This window comes from Choristoneura fumiferana, chromosome 26, assembly GCF_025370935.1.
Source record: "Choristoneura fumiferana chromosome 26, NRCan_CFum_1, whole genome shotgun sequence".
Classification (NCBI taxonomy): Eukaryota; Metazoa; Arthropoda; class Insecta; order Lepidoptera; family Tortricidae; genus Choristoneura; species Choristoneura fumiferana.
Genome location: NC_133497.1, coordinates 5,569,293 through 5,592,465, shown reverse-complemented (window position 1 = coordinate 5,592,465; position 23,173 = coordinate 5,569,293). Strand labels below are relative to the sequence as shown.

Sequence of the window (23,173 nt, the reverse complement as noted above, 5' to 3'; positions counted from 1 at the left end):
ATTTATAATTAGAATAATTTTGTGAATATTTTGTAATATCTGAAATTAATTATGGCAAATATGCGTTCCGGGGCAATGAATGTCTGTGTTTTGAGACAGTTTTGTCTTTCGGAAACCTTTGTCCTCCCTTTTTTCCGAACAAAACGGGGACTATGCAACACTGTGGCATGCTCGATATTTTTATGGTACGGTTTTAAGGTGTATTAAATATGATTTTAATCTAAACTTTGTTTTCACGCCCGTAAAACAGACTTTGAAAGCCATACTTAAAAACCTCACGCAACAGTGCGCCATCTAGTGAGACAAAAAACGATAGCCCTCATTGCGGCCTATTGAAACAATAATATTGTAAAGGCGTTAATTAAAGAAAGTATTGTATTGTATTGTATTGTAAAACTCTTTATTGTACATAAAAACACATGAAAATAACATAACACAGGATAATAAGATGTACAAAGGCGAACTTATCCCTTAAAGGGATCTCTAAAAGTAAAGTAAGTTAATATAACACGTGCCTACGCTGTAACTTAATAATTTGTTAGCAAATTTGTGTTGTAATATTCGAACAATCAGCAGTTTTAATGTGATTTTTTTTCAAGCAAGCATTATATCTCTGTTGGCGGTTACCTTTACGTGCCCGAATTTCATTAGCCCGAATTTCACTTGCCATACCAACGTTTGCCATAAAATATATAGAACCGTGCTGTTTTCAGCGTTTTTTTAAGTTCATCATATAGAATGCAGTAGATTAGGTTAGGTTAGTTTAATATCAACTGTGAAGAAATTACTATTTTAGAAATAAATTATGGCAAATGAAAATTCTAGAAAACGATACATTTGGGCATGTGAAATTCGGGCAAACGATAGAGAGCCCTCTGTTGGAAAAATTAGAAAATTATTTACCGTCTCACAAAGTTACATAATCATCATGTGTCATTTGAATTATCTTAGAACAAATAGAGTTATAGATAAAAACACAAACGCTAGTTCATGTGATTGAACCGTTTTTAGTAATTTCTAGCAACATTTTGTTACGTAGACATTTTTTTAAACTTTGCCCCAAATCGAACTTCTAAGTGTACGAATAAAATTGTAGAGTTAAACAATAAATTCGTCCAAGAGGTGCCAACGGGGGTGTATCCTAATCGACGCTGAAGTGATAAAAAGCGAATGAATTTCAATGTGCCCCGATTATATGACAAGTTGGGGTGACAATGACACTAAAATATCGAGGACTCTGGCTTTGAACTGATTTTTATTTGTGCTTTAACACTGCTATTTCAACTCAATATTTTTTGAAATATAGCTCCTTTCAAAATATGTTTCCCAAACTGGTGGTAGATTTTTTTGACATTCATAAGTGTTTTTATAGTCTAAACTAAATTAAAGATTTTTTACTTTGAACGAGTTTATCTTTTGATTACGGTGACTTAGAATTTTGATTTTTTCACCGCTTCTAGGAGTAGCAGACATGAGCAATGCTATTCATTTTAGCGTGATACCTCCACGCGGTCCTAAGAATAATCTAATCTAACCATCATCATCATCCCACTGCTGGGCACAGGCCTCCTCTCAGAACAAGAGGGCTTGGGCCGTAGTTCCCACGCGGGCCCAGTGCGCTTCGCAGGTTTGTGCAGGTTTCCTCACGATGTTTTCCTTCACCGCAAAGCTCGTGGGAATCTAACCAACTTAGAAAAAAAACTTTGAAGGTGAAAACCCCCATCATTGTCATTTCAAAATTGCCAAACTACAGCTAAACTGATTTAAGAGCGCGCAAACATTTTGTCCCAACTCGTCACTGGCGCGATCTCCTTCCCGCGGCCCCGTGTTTCGCCCGCACACTACAAAGGTTTGCTGTGTGCGTACGATGCGAGCGTTGCCGAAACATTAAACACATCTTGATCGTTGTACATTTTTCGTCGTAGTAAAATTAAGAAAAAAATTGTTGCGATATAATATTTTATTCCTTAACATAATAATTTATTTTATTACTTACAAGCTTTTTACTTATCTTGCCTGTTAGTACGTTAGTTATTAGTAGGTATGGATAAAATTTTGGAAGCTAAACTTGACTAAATATGCGTTTTCAGATTAAGTTAAAATTTACATACGTGTGTAAATCAAATGACAATGCAGTATATTATTATGATTTATGAAGCCTGATCTGATGATGGAGCTGGAAGGTGGCCGTAGGAACTCTGTAATAAATCTATATAACCACATCGAATTTGGGCTCGTTTGATTCGTCTTGACAAGTACTTTGGCCCTAGATGGCAACAACGTATAAAAATTACAGTCAGTAAAAAAAGCTGGCAATAAAAATTTAATTTTTCAGTGCGCGCAAAATATTTAGTTTCAATGTTTCTTACGCATATGATGGTATACTGTGTGAGGGCACGTAATAATTAGTAAATAAATGAATATTTCATCATCATTGCTCATAATTATTTTCATCTAATATCTTTAAACGAGCAATTCCGAAATCCCCGATATATATATATATATATATATATTTCGGCGATAATGTGTACGTGTATATAAAATATTGTATGAAATTTTACATAATTAGGCCTTAAAACACTCGTGTGATGCTATAACGATATTCACTTCGCTGGTATCGTTAACCCACACTATGGTTTCAAGACCCCTCTTTATGTAACAATTGCATAAAATACTATTAGTAGATTGTACACTACGGGGATAAAGCACTTTATTATGTCACGGGTACGGTATTGAATCCTGAGCGTAACGAAGGACTCCAGATTTAACTCCCGAGCGCAGCGAGGGTGTCGTGCGTTAACTCCCGAGCGAAGCGAGGGTTTTAAGATGGAGTCCTTAGATCAGATGGAGTCGACTTCTCTGGGAGTAGATTATTAACAATGCGTAAGGCGTCTAATTTAATGGACTACGGAGTCCAATGACATTTTAGTAACAGGAATTTCATTAGCTATCGTACATGTTCGGAGACAGTCTATCAAAACTGAGTAGTATCCTGGAATGTTTAATAAACATTAATCTTCATTTTATATGATTTCACTTGGTACGTACCTAATAAAATACTGTGCAAATTAGACAAAAGTATTATTACTGAATAAAATTGTGGCAAAATCTAATTTTTTTAAAGTTGAAAATGCGTCATACATTTTACATATTGGGACTTATAGAAATCTCATGATTAGGTATATTCGACATTTCAGCCTGTTCTATTTTCCGTCTGAAAATAAATGCAATCTTAAAATCAAGAAAGTAATGTTATCATAAATCCGAATTGGATTAAATTTAACACAAAAACGTATTTATTATTGATCCTGAATGTACAGTAATGGGAATTAGTATTGATAAATAACCTTTTAATGGTAGTATAGTACCTGATAAAAAAATGTTATCTTAAAACCAAAAACAGTAATTTTACAGTAACTTTAATTCCGATTTGGAGTGAATTTAACAAAAAAATATATTTATGGAACTAGATTTCTATCTTGGATTTACAGTAATGGTAATTAATAATGATGAATAACCTTTTCTAAGCAGCTCATACTGTGTTAACAGTACTGTGTTTTTTCATCCCAAATGATTTTCGTTTATTACCCATATCTAAGAATATAAGACTTTACTTGTACAACAAGATTTTATTTACTTTTATATCATACTCACTATCATACTAACAAACATACTAACAGGGCAAGTTAAATAAAAGCTTTAATAACTTTAAGTTACATTTAATTTTTTTAATACAATATTTTTTTGCTGACTGTACTTTTGTCCCTGGTTACCACCTAGGACTCGTCAAGACAAATCTAATGAGCCCAAACTCGATGGGGTTATGTCGTTTTATTACAGAGTTCTTGTGGTTACCTTCCAGCTCCATCATCAGATCAGCTTCATGTCATAATAATAATATTACATTGTCATTTTATTCACACATGCACGCAAAGTTTCATCTCAATCAAAAATCAGGAAGTGGGTCAAATTTAGTTAATACTTACACACTACATACTAACATACATACTAATATGGCAAGTTAAATAAATGCTTGTGAAATGTAAAATGCATCTACCCGTATTAGTTTGAGTGAAAATTGCGAAAATTTAAAACATTTAATTTTAACATGTAAAATTACTTATCAAGTATCAAGCAATTGCGGACACGCTATAACTATCGGGTGTTTGCAGTAAAGGTTGATAACCTTGCGGAGAGCGCAGAGCGATACGTCCGTTCCTTGGGAGAGCCCGGCGCTTTCTGAGTCGTAACTAATAACGCGCGCGGTTATATAATCGATTTAGGACCCAAGTTTAGAAAATTGACAAACTTAAATGAGCTATTATTAAGCGCTGAAAAAAATATTACAGACTAAACATTTCCTGTAGATTTATAATAAATTGTTTTATTGGCAAATACATCACAACAAATGAGATAAAAAATGATGAAGTAGACCGATTTAGACTTTTTGAAGAATGGTATTGAATAATAATAACTAATATTTTGATACATATGATGACCCTATGTCTTAAAAGACTATATTTCCTATTATAAAATACTAAAGTTACACTGTTTGTGGTGGGTTATAATGGAAATATTTCACATGAAAAACAGCTCTGACGCGTAATTTTGTAAAACCTCACTAACAAAATGATATGGCAAAAAAAAATCGCTGACGGAAATAAATGGAAATTACCGCTATACATCAGAGTAAGAGTTTATCTATATGTTACATTAGTTTTCCTTAAAAAACGTAAGCATTTAGACATTAATAAGGCATTTGAAAAACCTCAAAATCGCTGAATGGGCAATTTTTCGTTTGCACGCTCTTAAATGAAACGGCAAGAAACTCGACTCGCTTTCAAGTGAAAAACCGCATTGAAATCGGTTCGTCTTTTGAGAGCTACGATATCACAGACAGACAGAAATTGCGTCCAACTCATACACGCGTCTTTTTGCGTCGGCGGTTAAAAAGTATCTTGACAGAAAAACAGACAGAAAGACGGTGAATAATCCTATAATGTTTCCGTTTTTCCTTCTGAAGTAGAAAACCTTAAAAATGACACCATTTTTACCATCACTATTCATCTCAGACATTATATTTCGCATGACACACAGACGTTCACCTTCAATAATTACATTTGGATATACTTTTCCCTGTTTCTTAGCTGCAAAAAGATCGAAAATAAAAATCTGGCTTCAAACGACAAAGTTTTCGAGAAAGTTCCCGGAACTCGCAAACGTGGCGACCCTACGCAAAAGCGCGCCAAAACGAAAACAAGATGGCGGCGCGTAAAAAAGCAAATGGCCGCTTTGCAATTGTAATGTGTTAGGTTAGGCCTTTTAGGGGCCCGTTTTCAAACAACAAAAAAAGTCAAGTATCTTTTTTAAGAAAGTTTTTATTTAAATTCTCCTTTTTGTTGTTTTAATCATGCACCAACTTTTATTGCGTGAAGTTTGTATGTGCGTTCCGTTTAATTTCTAAGCTATCGTATAATATTCTCCTCTGTGGTTCTTCCAATAATGGTATTATAATCCTATTAATATTATAAACTAGCTGTTGCCAACGACTCCGTCCGCTTAGGATTCACTATCTCGCGGGGACTATGTAATTTTCCGGGATAAAAACTATTCTATACCCTTCTCCGGGATTCAAACTCGTTTATGCCGAATTTCATCTAAATCAATTTAGCGGTTTAGAGGTGAAGAGGTTACATACAAACAGACTGACAAACTTTCGCATTTATAATATTAGTGAGATGCTAAAGAACTCGTGCGGCTATATGGTCGTAATACCCCTACACTTCAGTCAACTCGTGAACATAACGTCTGCAATGTGGTGGAAACGTCGAGGTATTTCAAAGTCAAAGTCAAAATATCTTTTCATCACACTTGCTCGTAAACAGTGTCGTAACATGCAGGCTACCTTGGTTGCAACCCCCCAAATAAAACCCTCGACCTTAATGTGCTTGTCATGAAACCCGTGGTCGGTCGCATGAGTCATTGCCCGTACTGATGGTGCTGCGCGCGCTGCTGCAGGACCACATGCACACGCACGTTGCGGCGCATGCCGAGGGAGGGGGAGGTAGAGGGCGACGCTGCCAAGAGCACAGCCTAAGGTATCGCCAATATTTGGAAGAATTATATTTTTTCTTTTACAAATATAAAATTTATTGCAAATGTGATGAAAAACATTGTATGTCGCACGGGCGGTACTAGAATTACGAACATCGACTCATTAAAGCCCTCAGTCTTCGACTTCGGGCTTCTAATAGACTCTCGTTCGTAATTCCTTATTTACCGCCCTTAAGACACAATGTACTATTACTCAATTTAGGCTATAACAAGCACTTATGAATGTCAAAAAAAATCTACCACCGGTAGATAATATTTTGAGCAATAAATAAATAAATATCATGGGACACTTGACACCAATTAGGAATAAGAATAAGAATGGTTTATTGGCTGATAAAAATAGATACACATACAGACACTGAAATATACACATCCATGACTATTCCTACCAGCCAAAATGGCCGCCACTCAGCTATGCGTCGCGAAAAGATCTGAAGATTATTTCGCAACGCAATTGACCTGATTATAGCGTAATAAACAGATGTTGTGTCCTTACCGATTGACTTACGACGCGCAAAGTCTTTGTCACTATTTAAATCTATGCTTAAGGAGCACTATCTGTCATCTTGTAATTATTAGCCTTATTATAATTTATTTATTTATTTGTTGCTGTTTATCTCACTACCTATATTTATTTTGGACGTATATTATATGTACCTACGATATAATTATGTATGTATTCGTAGATGTATTGCTGTTACGTTTAAATTTTCTGATCTACTTTTGATGCACCACCTGCTGTAAACTAGTCCTTCCTTCTTTCTGTAAAAAAGGTTGCCTGGAAGAGATCGCTCTTAAGCGATAAGGCCGCCTATTGCTCACCTTGTAATTTTAATAATTTGTTTTCTGTATCGCTTACTATGTCTGGTGTACAATAAAGAGTCTTTGTATTGTATTGTATTGTTGTGGTCTTTTCAACGTGTCTAATACTTTGTTTTTTTTAGAATTACTCGTAGAAAGAAGGTAAGCGATTTTGACGTGTCTTTTTATTGAAAAACACTTGAAAAATAAGTCACAGGAAACGTAACAATTAGCAAGGACTAAGGGTTAGGAAGGCTAATTTATATGTTTATTTACATGCTTCTCGTATCATAAAATAGTTACTGTGTTTTTAAAAACGTTTTTCAATAGAAATACTCGTCAAGATTATTTACCCTTTTTCTAATGCTAAAGAAACGAGGTATACTTTGAGCGACTTTGAAAAAGATGAGGTTGGCAACACTTCGTGCTTGGCCGCTCCCCAAGCGTTACGTTTAGACGTCAAGTTTCGCTCTAAACTGTATACTTAAACCGTTTTTAACTTTGGATAAATGACGGTTACTTTTAACGGTTTTAGAGTTTTATGTTAGCACAATATGGCGGAGGATAAATAAGAGTTGATGGGACGTCATCGCCATCAGCATCATCGTCCATTGTTGAACCAAGGCTTCTTAGAATAGGTACCGCTACCGTAATTGACGGGTACTCACCACTTGCATCCACCGGTTGCAACCACAGATATAGATTTTTATCCGGTTCGAAGGACCAAGTTTAATGTTGGGTTAACTATAGCACTAAAAGATGCAGATTGACTTTTTGACACTTTTTATTATGTTTTTCGCGTTAACAAAGTCTAGATTGAATTTAGCTTAATAAAACAAACGAGATCGGACTTGTACAGGAAGCCATATTGGAAAGAAGAGAGCGAGAGCGATATACGCCGTGTATAAGAGTCAGACGATCTCTATAACTGCGTTCCAAATCAAGCCAATGGAATTTAGTATTTAATACTAAACAACCGGGTACTGCCTTTTCGCAACGTAACGTTTGGCAACCTGTTTAATTCGCAACTTTTCATTTCGCAAACTCTTAAACTGTAAATACTTCAGGATTTATTTCAGGGTAATCGTGTAGAACCCTCTAGGTTAGGTTAGAATAGTTTTGTAAAAATCCTAAAATATTTACAGTTTCAGAAACATTAAACAGTTGGGAAATGAAAAGTTGTGAAATGAAACAGGTTGCCAAACGTTATTCGCCGAAACATTAGTAAACCATAGATTACACTAGATTACGCAAATGCATCTACTTCGCGTGTCCGAACCCCGACCAAACGTCTGGGTTGGCCCGAACAAAGATGACCGCTATAGGTAGAGTCATTCACGATGACGCGTGCCATGGTTCTTATAATCATCATGGTTTTGTTTGGTGTAGTGCGGCACAAGACGCCTTCGTACCTCTTTGAAAAAATCACATGGTCAAAAAGTGTGCGCAGATCTAAGGCTATTGTGCCGCCGCACAGGACGGCGGCGTTTCGGGGCAGTTTCAGATTTGCAGCGTCTAAGTGCTGGAATGATATTCCCCCTCCCATCCTCGGAGTGACTAGCAGGTACACCTTTGGGCGAAAGCTTAAAGGCTATTTGTTGGCATTTCAAAAATCCTAATTCCTTTCCTTTCCAGCACTATTTCACAAAACTGCTTTTTTGTTTTTTCGATTTCTTTCTTTAATTTAATTTTTCTTTTTAGCCCGCGTTAGGGTGTATACTTGGCAAGTGAGTGCATAATAATAATAGTTAATTATGTATATCTACGTACCTAATACATTTATTTTTATGTTTTTAAAGTCACACAATAAATTAATTTTATAGTTCACAAAATATCTATTTATTTATGTAGTTTTATGTAGTTAATGGTGTGTAGTATGTCTTTATAACGGCCCGAGGGTTGCCAACGGTGCTGGCTGAAAATCAGCGCTGGGGTGTTTTTAACGCTTCAGCATTATGCTGAGCCAGTGTCCGATTCACAACCGCAATGACACATACCTTTGTGTTGTTTTTTTTTGTACATAATAATTTTGTTGTCTTGTGTTGTGAATAAATGTATTCTTCTTTTCTTTCTTTCTATAACAATGTCATTAATGTCTAATTTTGACAAAATCACGCGTCTTCGTGGATGGCACTAGATATAACTGAATAATGACTAGTGACTGACTCGAGCCCCACGGCGCGGGCGGGCGGCGCATTTGAATCAATTTTGCGCGGACATCGCTCTTGAGACGTTACAGTAGATATAAAAAACCGGCCAAGAGCGTGTCGGACACGCCCAAAACAGGGTTCCGTAGCCATTACGAAAAAATTAAGTACCTAATATTTTTCTAATAATTTCGTATTTTATACGGAATCTTCCAAGTTTATCTATCGATTTGCCAAACCACCTTTCCATAGGAACACGTGCGAATTGAAATTGATATCAGCATGTTCCCGACAGGGACGAGAGGCGGGAAAAAGGGGGAACCCAGCAGTGGGGCACTTTAAGAGTCATTTATTGAATCAGGTCCCATCTTAGACCTCTAGGTTGGCAACGCGTCTGCAATACCCCTGGTGTTGCAGATGTTTATGGGTGGTGGTGATTCTTACCATCAGGAGACCCACTTGCTCGTTTGCCATCCAGTCGAATAAAAAAAAGGTGTAAGTTTGCAGAGGTCAATGAACTGAAACAATAACTTTGCTCACCCGCGGCCTTACGATTACTATACCTCCTCGAAGTAACGACTGATTCAATAAATATAAACAATATACAACCTAACCAACAAAAAATTGGAAAATCCCCGACTTTGTCACTTTAAATTTAAATATCTCAAAAATGGCTGAACCGATGTTGACGAAACATGTCATAAAACCATCGCTAGAAACCGCATTCAAATCGGTCCACACGTTTAAGAGCTACGGTGCCACAGACAGACACACAATAGCGGTCAAACTTATTGTTATATCACCCCTCTTTTTGCGTAGGGCGTTAAAAAATAGTATTAAAAGTAAAAAAAAGGTTAAATCCTTACTTCCTGACCATAATGTATTCAAAGTTGAACGTCACTGTGTATTTTTACAATTTGTCTCGGTTTGGAATTCTCTGCGTTAACCTTTTAATTCAATTCACATCGAATTATGGAATTTCCAGCACTTTTTCCATCTGTTTTTCAGATTTCGGCAATTTTTAACCACTGACAGAAAGAGGGATGTTAGTTTGAAGGGTTTGATTGAGGAATAACAGTTCTCAGTCAATCAAAATTAAGTGGAGGGTTCTTCAAGTTTTCTAGCCAACGGAGACATCATCTGATTCCTACTAATACCTACTTATTATATCCTCCTGAGCCCCCGCGTACTTTATAAATCAGTAATCAGTAACTTTATTTGCTAGAACATAGGTAAATACAATAGTGGAAGGTGGTATTTTACATTTTGGTCGCTATGTCTTACCCGCAAATGCAGGTGTACAAATATTTATCTATTTATCCTAAGTAATTTTATTAATGGACCAATTAACACTGAGAAAAACGGCCGAATGTACTTTATAAACTACAAATTCTAAGATATTTGAAATAACATCCAAAAGAACAAAGCACGTCTTTTTTTTTATACGACTGGATGGCAAACGAGCAAGTGGGTCTCCTGATGGTAAGAGATCACCACCGCCCATAAACATCTGCAAACCAGGGGAATTGCAGATGCGTTGCCAACCTAGAGGCCTAAGATGGGATACCTCAAGTGCCAGTAATTTCACCGGCTGTCTTACTCTCCACGCCGAAACACAACAGTGCAAGCACTGCTGCTTCACGGCAGGATTAGCGAGCAAGATGGTGGTAGCAATCCGGGCGGACCTTGCACAAGGTCCTACCACCTGCAAAACCTAGACCTAGACGTCAACCACGTCTAGGTCTTAGGCACTAAATTTGTTAAAAAATGTCAGGACTCAGGAGGATAAATGCGAAAGTTTGTGACTATAGGCAAACCGCGTAACCGAGTCCTCGCTTGCGCGGTACAGGGGCGCGGGGGTAGGACGACAAAGGGGACTGAAGGAGGTGCGGGCGGCAACCGGAATGAGCTGTGCTAAGAAGCGCCTGCCGCCCGCACCTCCTTCAGTCCCCTTTGTTGTCCTACCCCCGCGCCCCTGTACCGCGCAGGCGAGGACTCAGTTACGCGGTTTGCCTATATGCGTGTGTGTGTGGGCGTGTGTGTATGTTTGTTACTCCTTCACACTAGAGCGGCTGCACGGACTTCGATTAATTTTGTGTGTAAATAGTTGGACATCTGGAATAATACCACGGGATCGAGTTACAACCTCAAAATCTCATCCGCTGGGTATAGTCGCGAAATTTAGTGCTGTTCTTCTTCTTAGTCGGACACTCTTGTCAGAGTGGTCGTGGTTGCGCAGACGAGGTACATGGAGAGATGTTCGGTGGGTCGCAGACCCTTTCGAGGACAGCCCTCTTAGCGATGTGCTTCCATTTCTGCCGGTTAGAGGCGTTGCGAGTACACTGGACCATGGTGGACTCAGTAGCTTTTTTAATCAGGTCAGTCCAGCGAGTTGGTGATCGGCCGCGTGCCCTCCTGCCTTCCACCTGCCCCTGAACCACCAATCTCTCCATTGAGTTCTCATTTCTGGAGATGTGACCAAAGAACTTCAGTATTCGTAATTGCACAGTCGACGAAAGCCGGTCTTTAATATGAAGCTCTTTGAGGATAGAAAGATTGGTGCGAAATGCCATCCACGGGATCTTTAAAGAGACGCATCCAGCACCACATCTCCAATGCGTCAATTTTACGGCGATCCTGAGTCTCAGAGACCAAGTTTCGGCTCCATAGAGAAAGATCTTAGTGCTGTTACATCCCGGAATACCAATTGAACTGCTGTATCGTATTTACCTACGCGTATCTTTTACCTATATGCCCTAAATGGGCAGCTGTTAACACATTGTATACCACGCGCCATATAAATCTGCCTAAAAGTTCATTACAAAATACTCAGTTTTGACGCATTTTTGAGATACATTTTTTATGCACGTCTTTACGTTACTCCCGGATTGTGTTCGAATTGCTTAACGGTATAGTGCCTATTCAATTATTGGAATTATACCTTTATAGTTTTTGAACATGAAACTACCGTGAGACTCACTCATATTAAATATATTGACCCGGATAACTCACGTCTTAAATCGAGTTTAGCTTGACATGTTTCGGGCTAATCCGTAGCCCTTCCTCTTCGGAGCAACGCGACTCAGCGGCTGCTGCAACACGCCGCCGCTCTGCTCGCGCGACTACCCGACGAAACTGACACCGGCGCACAACTACCCGCGTTTTCATCATCATTACAACTGTCAAATGTAGGGTAGCACACAACACTAACAACATCCCTCTGTAAAGGTACGTTCACACACACCGATGACGCAGCACGAGTATTTATCACCGTTTTCCAAGTCTTCAACTCTCTCCCCTCCCCTCTCCTCTCTCTTCCTTCCTCGCTCTCTCTCTCTCTCTCTCTCTCTTCTTCCTTTTTTTTCTTTAGTTTTTCAACTCTCTTCTTTTTTATAGTTTTTGTTGTACTAGTCGTGGCAATGAACTTTTAGGCAAAGTTAGGCGGCGGAAGGTACACCACATGCCTACTAAACTCCTCACAGCTTATGCAATAAATATTTCTATTTTTAAAAAGCTTTATTATTCACACGTTTCTCGGAAAGATTTCTAACGCAGGCGAAGTCACGGGTAAAAGGTTACATAGTAAATACTTTATCATTAACAATGTAAACATTTAACTTTAACCTGATGGCCTCAGTTTGTCATGTTAAACGACGAGGGCGTGCTTAATATTTCACGCATTTTGACAACCATAATATGCTAATTACATAGTAGGGAAATCAGCAGTAAATTACTTGTGGGAGTGTCCTGCCTTTAGGCCAATGTTACCTACTGTATCATAAGTTAAAAAAAAACATTTTAATACAAGCTTTTATTGCTGATTGTACATACTTTTTATTGACTGTACTTCTATTGTCATCTAAACTACATATCTTTACCAAACAAGTCGGTACCTTTGAGTAGTTCCCTCCTGCCAAGACGATCTTGGCAGGACCACCAAGATGTCACTACCAGATTATTGTATTGTCGCCAAATTTACATTATGCCAAATTTCAAGACGACGGGACCACTGGAACTGGGTCAAATTTAGCTTCCAAGATTTGACCCAAACAAACATATAATTAAATAAATAAACAAAACCCTACAAAGGGCAAGCTAAAGAAAAGCTTGTAATAAAAATATCCAGTGGATCAAAATGTCCATTGCATCACAACATAGGTAGTACCTATTGAAAGAAAGTAAGACTAAATCCAGCTCGACCTAGTGTGTGAACCGCAGCTAAACTATAAAGTTCATAAGATACATGGCGATTAATAATGTAATCTCTGATTGTGTAATCACGTCTTGTCACTGATGAATCTGATTATGATGATAATTTATTTGGTAGTTATTGCATGTTGTTGTGTGCAAGGCTCGGAACCGGTTTATAAAATAGCGGTAAATACCGGTTCATTTCGGTTTAACTCCGAACTTTCATAAGAACGCCAACGTTTTTAAAAACTAACTATAACCTAAATAAACCGGTTTATTCGACGAGTGACAGCTGGCTGGCCTGGCTTATCCTGCGCCGGAATAAACCGGTTTTTATTGTTCTAAACCGGTTAATCTGACAAGAACTTTATGGAAATGTTCCCTTAAAAACCGGTTTAAAAATAACGGTTTCGCGAACGAAACCAAAATGTAAAGGTTTTGCGCCAAGTACATGATAACTGTTTGGAAATTTAACCGGTATCCGAGCTTTGGTTGTGTGGCACTTACAAAATACAGATGACACGATGGCGCCTCTCCTTAGCTGGCTCATGTCGAGGACCTCATCTAAAGTTCATTTACAGCAGCTGCATCTGAAATAATCGTCTCAATTGGGTTCTGGGCTACCAAGAAATTCGAAAATCGAAGTTCGTGTCGTACGCGTACCATCCCTCTCACTCTCGTATTAAATAATATAAGTGTGAGCGGGAGGGCAAGGTACGAATTGAATTTTACACTTCGTAGTACAGGGCTTGTATGTCCGACATAATCGAAACAACTTAGAAAACACATGACTATACATACAAACATGTGAAATTAACACTAAACAGGATTATAAGATGTACAAACAAAGGCGAACTTATCCCTTAAAGGGATTCCTTCCAGATAGATAACATCATTTAATGTTACTACCACCAGACAATACCATTTAATATTCTCTTATCTAAAGTTAACGGAAATAAAAAATAACGTTGCATAACGTTTGGAAGTAATTCGAAATAAAATTCAATCCCATCCTGTATACGTCCCACTGCTGGGCATAGGCCTCCTCTCCGAAAGAGAGGGGTTTGGGCCACACTTGGCCCGAGGTTCCCACGCGGCAATTCAATGTTATGTGTGAAGTTCCCAATCCGTGAAATAAAATAACCGCTTCAATATTTTTATTATAAGTAATTACAGATGTTTTTTTCCAAACCGGTGGTAGATTTTTAGACATTCATCCAAATTTCAGCCTAACGTGAATAAACGAATTTTGGATTTGGGTAGTGTAGGGTGTACCGTGTGACATTTTAAATAAAAGGGCCTCAAATGTATTTATAATTAATTTTGAAAATTTTGCCCTTATTATGTTATATTCATAACCACTTGTCCGAAAATTATGAAAAAAAACGATAAATGTTTTTTTTCCAATATAAATTATAAAACGAAAACCGATATGGGTTAAACCGATAGGATATGTGGTCCAGAATGGATCAAGTTAAAAAAAAATTAACATATCAGTAGGTATCGTACCAAATTTTCTCTACTCGCGTTCGACTCACACTTGACGGTTTTATATTAATATTATTATCCTAAGTACTGGTAATTTTTATTTATTATAAAAACTTACTTCTTAATAAAATATCCACTCCTTCCAACTAAACTAAAGTAAATGAAACTAAATCAAAATATCTTGAACAAAGTAAGTAAGTTAACACTTGAATAAAAACAAAAGAGCTTAAGTCAAAAATACAGAGCGTTTAAAAGAACTTTATCAGTACTAAAATAAAGCTTAAATCAGGTTAGACTTAGTTAAACATTTGCATTTCAAAACATAAGATAACATAACTCATAATAGTTTTTGACTGGATTCTATTGCGTAGGTACTTAAAATGGCTAATTTTTAAACAATTTCGTGGTACATCCGATTGGTTCGACACAAGATGAAATATTAAAACGAATAAGTTTTTAGGCAGGATTCGAACCTGGAACTCCTACACGTGCCAATAAATGTCGTATAATACACAATATTTTAGAATATTGCGGCCATTCATAAATTTACGAATTAAATTTGGGTTTTGTTCCTAAAAATACAAACTATCATGTGCTAACTTTAAAAAAAAAATATGAAAAAAAAGTGATTATTATTTGTTATTTCAACATAACAATTATGAAATAATTTATTGAATCAGGCTTTACTTTGGTGAGGTCCATATCAATGAACTAAAACAATTACTATGCTCACCCGCGACCTTATGATAGCTACGTATATGCAAGTTATGTGTGTTCATGCAGTTCCTCCACCTACACTGTAAGAACACACGCAAATCACACAAATCCATCTATCACCACCACCACACTACACTGACGCGTTTCGAACTCATCAGAGCTCATCTTCAGAGCAACACAACCGTACATGCTACCAGATGTTAGACTCTAAATTGAATCAACCAAATTTTTCCAAATTTTTCTTCGCTATATGTTGGCTGTATATGTATCTCTTCTTCTAAGTCACTACACTTTTGACAGAGTTCACTTGAGGAACGGTAGTGAACCTTTACGACGGCATTCTTGGGAAAATACCTAGTGTGGTGATTTCCACTAGCCTTCCACCGCAGAGCTATTCTATATTTTGATAATAATACACAGAGTTATTTTTGATTTCCGTTAACTTTGAACATTCAACAAGTCAAATGGACTTATTTCTCCAAGACGCTAGTGGCCTGAATGTTACTCTTAAAAAGGTTTTTTTTTTTTATGGTATAGGGGGCAAACGAGCAGGTGGATCGCCTGATGGTAAGCGATTACCGTCGCCCATGGACACATGCAAAGCCAGAAGAGTCACAAGTGCGTTGCCGGCCTTTAAGGTAGAAGTACGCTCTTTTCTTGAAAACTTGAAGGTCATAGCGGTCCGGGAATACTGCAGGCGATAGCTCATTCCAGAGTTTTGCTGTGCGAGGCAGGAAATTTCTGGAAAAACGCACAGTAGAGGACCGCCAACCGTCTAAATGGTGAGGATGGAAGTGTTGTCGCGTAGGTCGGTGGCGAAAGGATGCGGCAGGGATCAACCCGAATAACTCCTCGGAGCACTCCCCGTTGTACATGCGATAGAGGATGCACAGTGAAGCTACATCTCTACGCAGCGTCAAAGAGTCAAGTCGATCAGAAACTCGCTGGCAGCCGACTATTCGAGTCGCTCTCCGTTGTATGCGGTCCAGAGGGAGAAGCTGGTACTGGGGAGCCCCTGCCCACAGATGAGAGCAGTATTCCATATGTGGGCGAACCTGCGCCTTATAAAGCTGGAGGCGGTGGGCCGAAGTGAAATACTGTCTCGATCTGTTGAGCACGCCGAGCTTCTTTGAGGCTAATTTAACCTTACCCTCTAAATGGCCGCGGAACTGGACTTCACTCGAGATGTCAATACCAAGGATTCCGATACTGGCTGTGGTAGCTAGGGAAGTGCTTTCGAAAAGAGGTGATGAGAGGTGATCAAGATCTGATCAGCACATGCACAAACTTTTTCAGGACGTGACCCTCCTGCTTACCTCCACATACAGTTATTTGTATTATCCTATGGTGATAAATTGATACTACAAACACTGAATAAAATACACATTAAAAGGGAGAGTGTTTTAAAAATACCGCGACCCCCTAAAGGGACATCCGCGATCCACCTGGGAGCGACCTACAGTTTGAAGAACGAGACGACTGGACTGGACTGTCGTCTCTTGATCATGGCGCATGCGACGGTGCCGAAATATCGAGCTTCTCTAAAATCGAGGTACGCGGAACAAAAACAGAATTTAAATCATAAAATGATTATAAAGTTATTATTTGTGTGAAAAAAATTAACTTTTTTCGATTTTTTTTTATGCCATGAAGTTAATTAAGGTAGTTTCTATCAATTACCTGAGCCGTCTGCCGTCGTTAACAGGAATCAATAAAACCACAGTGTATACGGGATATGGCAAATTCCAGAGTTGTCAAATACCATGATATGAGTTAGATGCGGTTGGAATTTGTCAAATATTTATAAAATGAGATTACATATTCTAAATATACTAATTTAATTGGACATACTTAAAATGTTTATTAAATACTATTAGTTTTGTAATTGTCAAGGTAGAATTGTGCTTGAAGGTCAAATGATATTATAAACATAAGAAGTCGTAATTAATATATACTTTAGTATTTTTATTGTTTTCATTAGACGCAATGAGGGCTTCGTGACTAGCTAGAGGGCGCTAGTGTCGCGTGGTCAGTTGTCAAGTTTGACATTTGCGTGACGTTTGTGATTAGTTAAATAACTATACTTGGTTGGATAGATATTTAACTAAATGTTTGTTTATTTGTTAGTTTATACTCTTTATTGTACAAAAAGGAAAAACAAAAAGGTTACATAAATAAAAGTTGTGTTAAGTACAAAGGCGGACTTATCCCTGCAGGGATCTCTGCCAGTCAACCTTTGAGTGGTAGAGGAGCAATTCAAAAACAAGGATCGACAAATAGAGCAAAACATTTGAATTAATATAAATGCAAATGTAAACAAAATAGCGTCAAATTTGTGTCTTTAATATTGAAATTCCCCCATTAAACCATATCTGTGACCATATAAACATTTACATTTCTGTATTGAAATACACTAGTCTAGTTTGTATTACAATGATAGATAATTAAAATATATAAAAATCTTTAATATACCAAATTTGGCAGCTGAAGTTTGTTTACATTTAGTTAAATACCTGCCAAACCAAGTATAAATGAGCTAATCGCAGCAAGACTGTCAAACAGACCTCACGAACGCCATCTAGCGATATTTTGCTTGTCAAGAAACCCTAATTGCGTCTACTAAAAACCGGCCAACAGCATGTCGGACACGCCCAAGACAGGGTTCCGTAGCCATTACAAAAAAAAAACCGGCCAAGAGCGTGTCGGACACGCCCGAAATAGGGCTCCGTAGCCATTACGAAAAAAATAAGTATAATATTTTTCTAAGGATTTCGTATTTTATAGCACTGAATCGAAAAATCGTGGTTTTAAAAGAACTATCCAACAATACCCCACACTATAGGGTTAGTCGAGAAAAAAAATCACCCCCACTTAACGTTTATGAGAGGTACCTTATTTTTTTTATAATTTTTATTTTACCACTTACCTAGGTATTTGGCGTGACTGATATGTATGCCAAATTACAGCTTTGTAGTACTAACGGTCTCTGAGCATAGCCGCGACAGACAGACAGACTACGGAAACCTAAACGAATCTTAAAATCGAAAACGATCGTAGATAACTTATTTTACAATGTTTAATGAAAGACCTATCTTTATTGATACCTTGCACTATCGATTTTGGATGAGAAAAAAAATACCCCCACTTTACGTTCAGGGGAGGTACGGTCAAGGACTTTAATTCATGAGCCACCATAGAATCATTTCACAGTAAACGTCATAGTAACATCGCATACATTATGAAGGAAAATCGTAATGAATTTTCCTTTGAAAACGTTCCATGTTGGTTCATGATCATGAATTAAAGTCCTTGACCGATTTTTTTTCAATTTATAAGTAGACTTATGCGTCAGAAAAGTTTTCGTTTACCGCCATTTTTGATGTCCATTTTGTTGTTGCTAATATTAGTTTGTTTTGTTTCATTATATGAAGCTGTAGGTACCAACAGCCAAATAAGTGGTCTATCAATTTTTAAACAAGTTCCTATCAAATGAATATGTCGCTAAAGTCGAACTTTCAAGTTGATAGACACGTCTATTGGCATTATTGTTTTATGACATGCAAGCGATTATCAACTTTAGGGTGGTAGGGGGGTAGTGGTCTATCAATTTTTTTTAAAGTTAAAATCATAGAAATACTGCTCTCCTAAGCCGAAAGGCGCTATCTCAAAATAAAATCGCTTTTCTTTTAAACTTTTAAGTTTAATAAAAAAAAAATTGAAATAGCGCCTTTTGGCTTAGGAGGGCAGAATATATCGCTAAAGTCGAACTTTCCAGTTGACAGACACGTCTATTGGCATTATTGTTTTATGATACGATGACGACAGTAACTAGCACTGGTTATGAGTAGGTACTTAAATTTTTATGATTGGTTTTTTGGAGTCTTTTTGTATTTTTTATTTCAATTCCAAATTTTTACTTTTACGGTCATCCCGTAAAACCGAAATTGAAAATACAAACTGAAATTTAGATGCACAGAAAAAACAGAAAAATAAGACCATCACTGGGAATCGAACCCAGGTCCTCGGTAATCCGTGCCGCGTGCTATACCGCTACACCACTGATGGTCAACGGTACCGACACGAATTTCCCTATGCACCTTATATCTCAGCTTGTGTTTCTTACTTAGTCACTTAAGCAGCGACGCTAGCGACATCTATGCCGTAAGCCCTCAAACTTTTTTTTTGTTTGTATTTTCAATTCCAAATTTGTTACTTTTACGGGTATCCCGTGAAACCATATTGAAAATACAAACCGAGACGTGGATACACAAATACTATACTTAAATTTTTCTTTTCTTTGATTTAATGTAAAATTTAACTTAATGTAATCTAAAATACTATTTAATCTATTTACATATACGTTGAGCGCTGTATATAGGTACCTATTGTAAGTGTTATATATAGTATAAGAACCATTGTAAATCTAATGTAATTTCCTGTTAAAACACTGTTGGTATATCAATAAATAAATAAATAAAAAATGATATGCAAACGATTATCAACTTTAGGGTGGTAGACCACATATTTGGCCAATGGTACCTACCATTTGTGACTAAATATAGTTCAAACCAATGGGTCCAGATGCAGAAATAAATAAAACAAAATTATACTGACGAAACGTTTTCATATATTTAGATATTTATAGAGTCTTATGCTAATTAAGATATGATTTTTATGTTACATGCAATTTGCATACAATTTACATGTAGACTACAGTCATATTTTACATACATGTTTCTAAGGGGTCGCTTCCAATGAAACGGAGTTACGTAGATACGAAATCTGACAAATTGCATTAACTGAAATCCAGATCTCATCCCGTTTATAGAACAAGTAGTTAATCGTATAGTGGAACAAACTGATTCATGTAGCAGGAACCGTTTAATAATCAATTTCACTATGTTCATCAATGAACTGAATAAATTTGGTAATTTGCTCACCAGCGACCTCGTGATAGAGCTACGTTTATGCAAAAAATGTGTGTTCATGCAAAAAAAGGACAATTGAGTCCATCATCTGGTAGCGGCTGTGTTGCTCTGGAGATGAGTTTTGATTGAGTTCGAAACACGTCAGTGTAGCGTGGTTTGTGTGATTTGTGTGTGTTCTTACAGTGTGGAGGAGAAGGAACTGCATGAACACACATTTCTTGCATAAACGTAGCTATCATAAGGTCGCGGGTGAGCAAATTTATTGTTTTAGTTAATTGATATGGACCTCACCAAACGCCAGATTCAATAAATTATGGCATTAGTAGCACAAAGGTTCCATGGTCCATGATTATGTTTGTTCGACTGTACAAGTACAGTTTTTAGGGTTCCGTACCCAAAGGGTACAAACGGAAACCCTATTACTACTGTCCGTCCCTCCGTCCATGCTATATCGCATGAACCGTGATAGTTAGACAGTTGAAATTTTCACAGATTATGTATAACTGTGGCCGCTACAAACAGAATAAAATAAATATTTAAGGGGGCTCCCATACAACAAACGTTTTTTTTTCAAATTTTTTTGCTAATGTCCAATGAACCTTGTATAGATAATACGGAACCCGACTCGTACGAGTCCGACTCGCACTTGGCCGTTTTTTATCTTGGCCTATAAACGTCCCACTGCTAGATACAAGCGTACACTCAGAATACAATACAATACAATGACAATGAACATAATTAGTATAAACAGGATGAGATGGTTTGGGTCATAATTCCCACTGCGGATTGAGAATTTCACACACACCATTGAAATTCTACGCTGGTGTATGCAGGTTTCCTCATGATGTTTTCCTTCATCGTAAGACTCATGATAAAGCAAAAATGTATGTAATAAATTCCAAAAAGCTTAAGTGTGGGCCTGGGCTTGAACCCACGACTCTGCTTAGAGGCCATATAGGCCGATCGGGCTGCGGTATTTTGCGGTAACAAGTTTCAAGAATTCTAAAGTTTCTTATTTGTTGCCTGTGGGTACAGTCGTACCTATGAAGCTTATTATAGCGTGCATTTTCCGAAATTCAAAGATTTGTGGTTGGTTTTTTTTTTATAAATAAATCGCAAAATAAATTGACTGGGGCAAAGGAACTGGCTCATGCATACATGTTTATTTAACGTTTACCAGCGTTACTGCACATAATGTGCGGCAACACATGCTGAGTGGAGACCCTTTTTGGTATCCTGCCGTGTCACCTAGTAACATAGTTTTAGTGCTAGTTCTAGTCTTAGTTTTAGGTGGTACTTTTTGGAGCCAAAATAAACTTTTCTTTCTTTCTAAATTTAAGGTCAAATCACTTGGCAACCATAATCAAGGACGATAGGAGACCTTTAACCCTTAATAAGGCCCCATTTGTTGGAGCATACTACCACAGAATCAAAAACAGCTATCGAATACGTCCTGTCAAAGGATATTTTAAAAGCTAGTAGTATTTCCAATAATTACAATGAATATTGTAACTTATAACTAACACAATAAGGTTGAATTTCCAATTCAATGCATGTGGTCGCTAAATCGCCTCTACCTTAAGGGTTAACAATGATTGTGAAATTATGTATGAATATACAAAAAAATAAAAAACATCGATAATTTATTGAATGAGGCATTACTTTGCGGGGGTCCATAACTCCATAACGCGTGAGTGTAGTGTGGTGGTGATATGGGTTTGTGTTCTTACAGCTGGAGGAACTGCATGAACACACTTCTTGCATAAACGTAGCTATCAAAATGTTGCGGGTGAGCAAAGTAATTATTTCAGTTCATTTAAAAACATCTCGACGTCATCAAACGATGGTCTTGTTAAATTCCTTCACGGAGAATGCAGACCGCTTCCGGGTGACACTTTCCGGCCGGGCTAATACCGTAATGGAAATACCGACCCTTTTTTGTGTACACGCCCATAGAAACTGACATGAGCTTCTATGGGCGTGTACACGAAAAACAGGGTCGGTATTACCCGGGCCGGTAAAGAGTGTCACCCCTGCTTCCAACCGAAGCAACTGAAGGTCTATGGGGGAGGTCTATGGAGGACGATTTATTCTCTTTAAAGCCTGAGTGAATAGGCTGCTACTGAAGTAATGAACTACATCTGTCTCATTCACACTTGCCATCAGATGAGATAGTAAAGTCAGTCACGGGTCGGTTTTTTTTAAGCCAACATTGAATTATAAGTAAGACATTTGATTCGATTTGTATAGCATTCGAACATGGCGGATGTAGACAATATCTAATTCTGTTTCTTTGGCTAGTTGAAGCATAATTTTGATAGTGTTTTATGCGGCGAATAACCTTAACAGTGAACAGTGATCACAAAATTCTATATTGCTCTCGTGTCTGACATTTTTTAATGCGCAAGTTGTCTCCGTGTGGTTTCTGGAATTTTACTATCAAGTTGCAAAAACTACAATCACCGTACGACGTCCCTCTCAAAGAGAGTTTACTTTGACACTGGCGAAATTGTCCTATTAATTAATTCTGAACTACCTCTGTACCTATTAAGAACACTGTAATTCGTTTTTTGTTGGAATACCAACTCATCAGGGCGCCCAAGATACAGGCACTGCCTAGTTTGGGGCCCGCTGACACTGTATTTTAAGTTACTGTTTTTTTTCAATTAGGAGAGAAAAGCCATATTTAAAAAAGAGAAGAAAGAAGAAGTACGACATTAGTGTATGTTAGTTTGTTGACGATAATGAATGGCAGCTCCGATGTCTCAGTTACTTCCTTAACCTGTT

The 23,173-nt window shown here is 37.5% G+C and overlaps 1 pseudogene; it reads right to left on the bottom strand.

Annotated features, from left to right (window-relative positions):
* Nucleotides 1-13,828: 13,828 nt before the first annotated feature.
* The window catches only part of LOC141443048 (succinyl-CoA:acetate/propanoyl-CoA:succinate CoA transferase-like), a 30,210-nt pseudogene continuing 20,865 nt past the window's right edge, over nt 13,829-23,173 (bottom strand).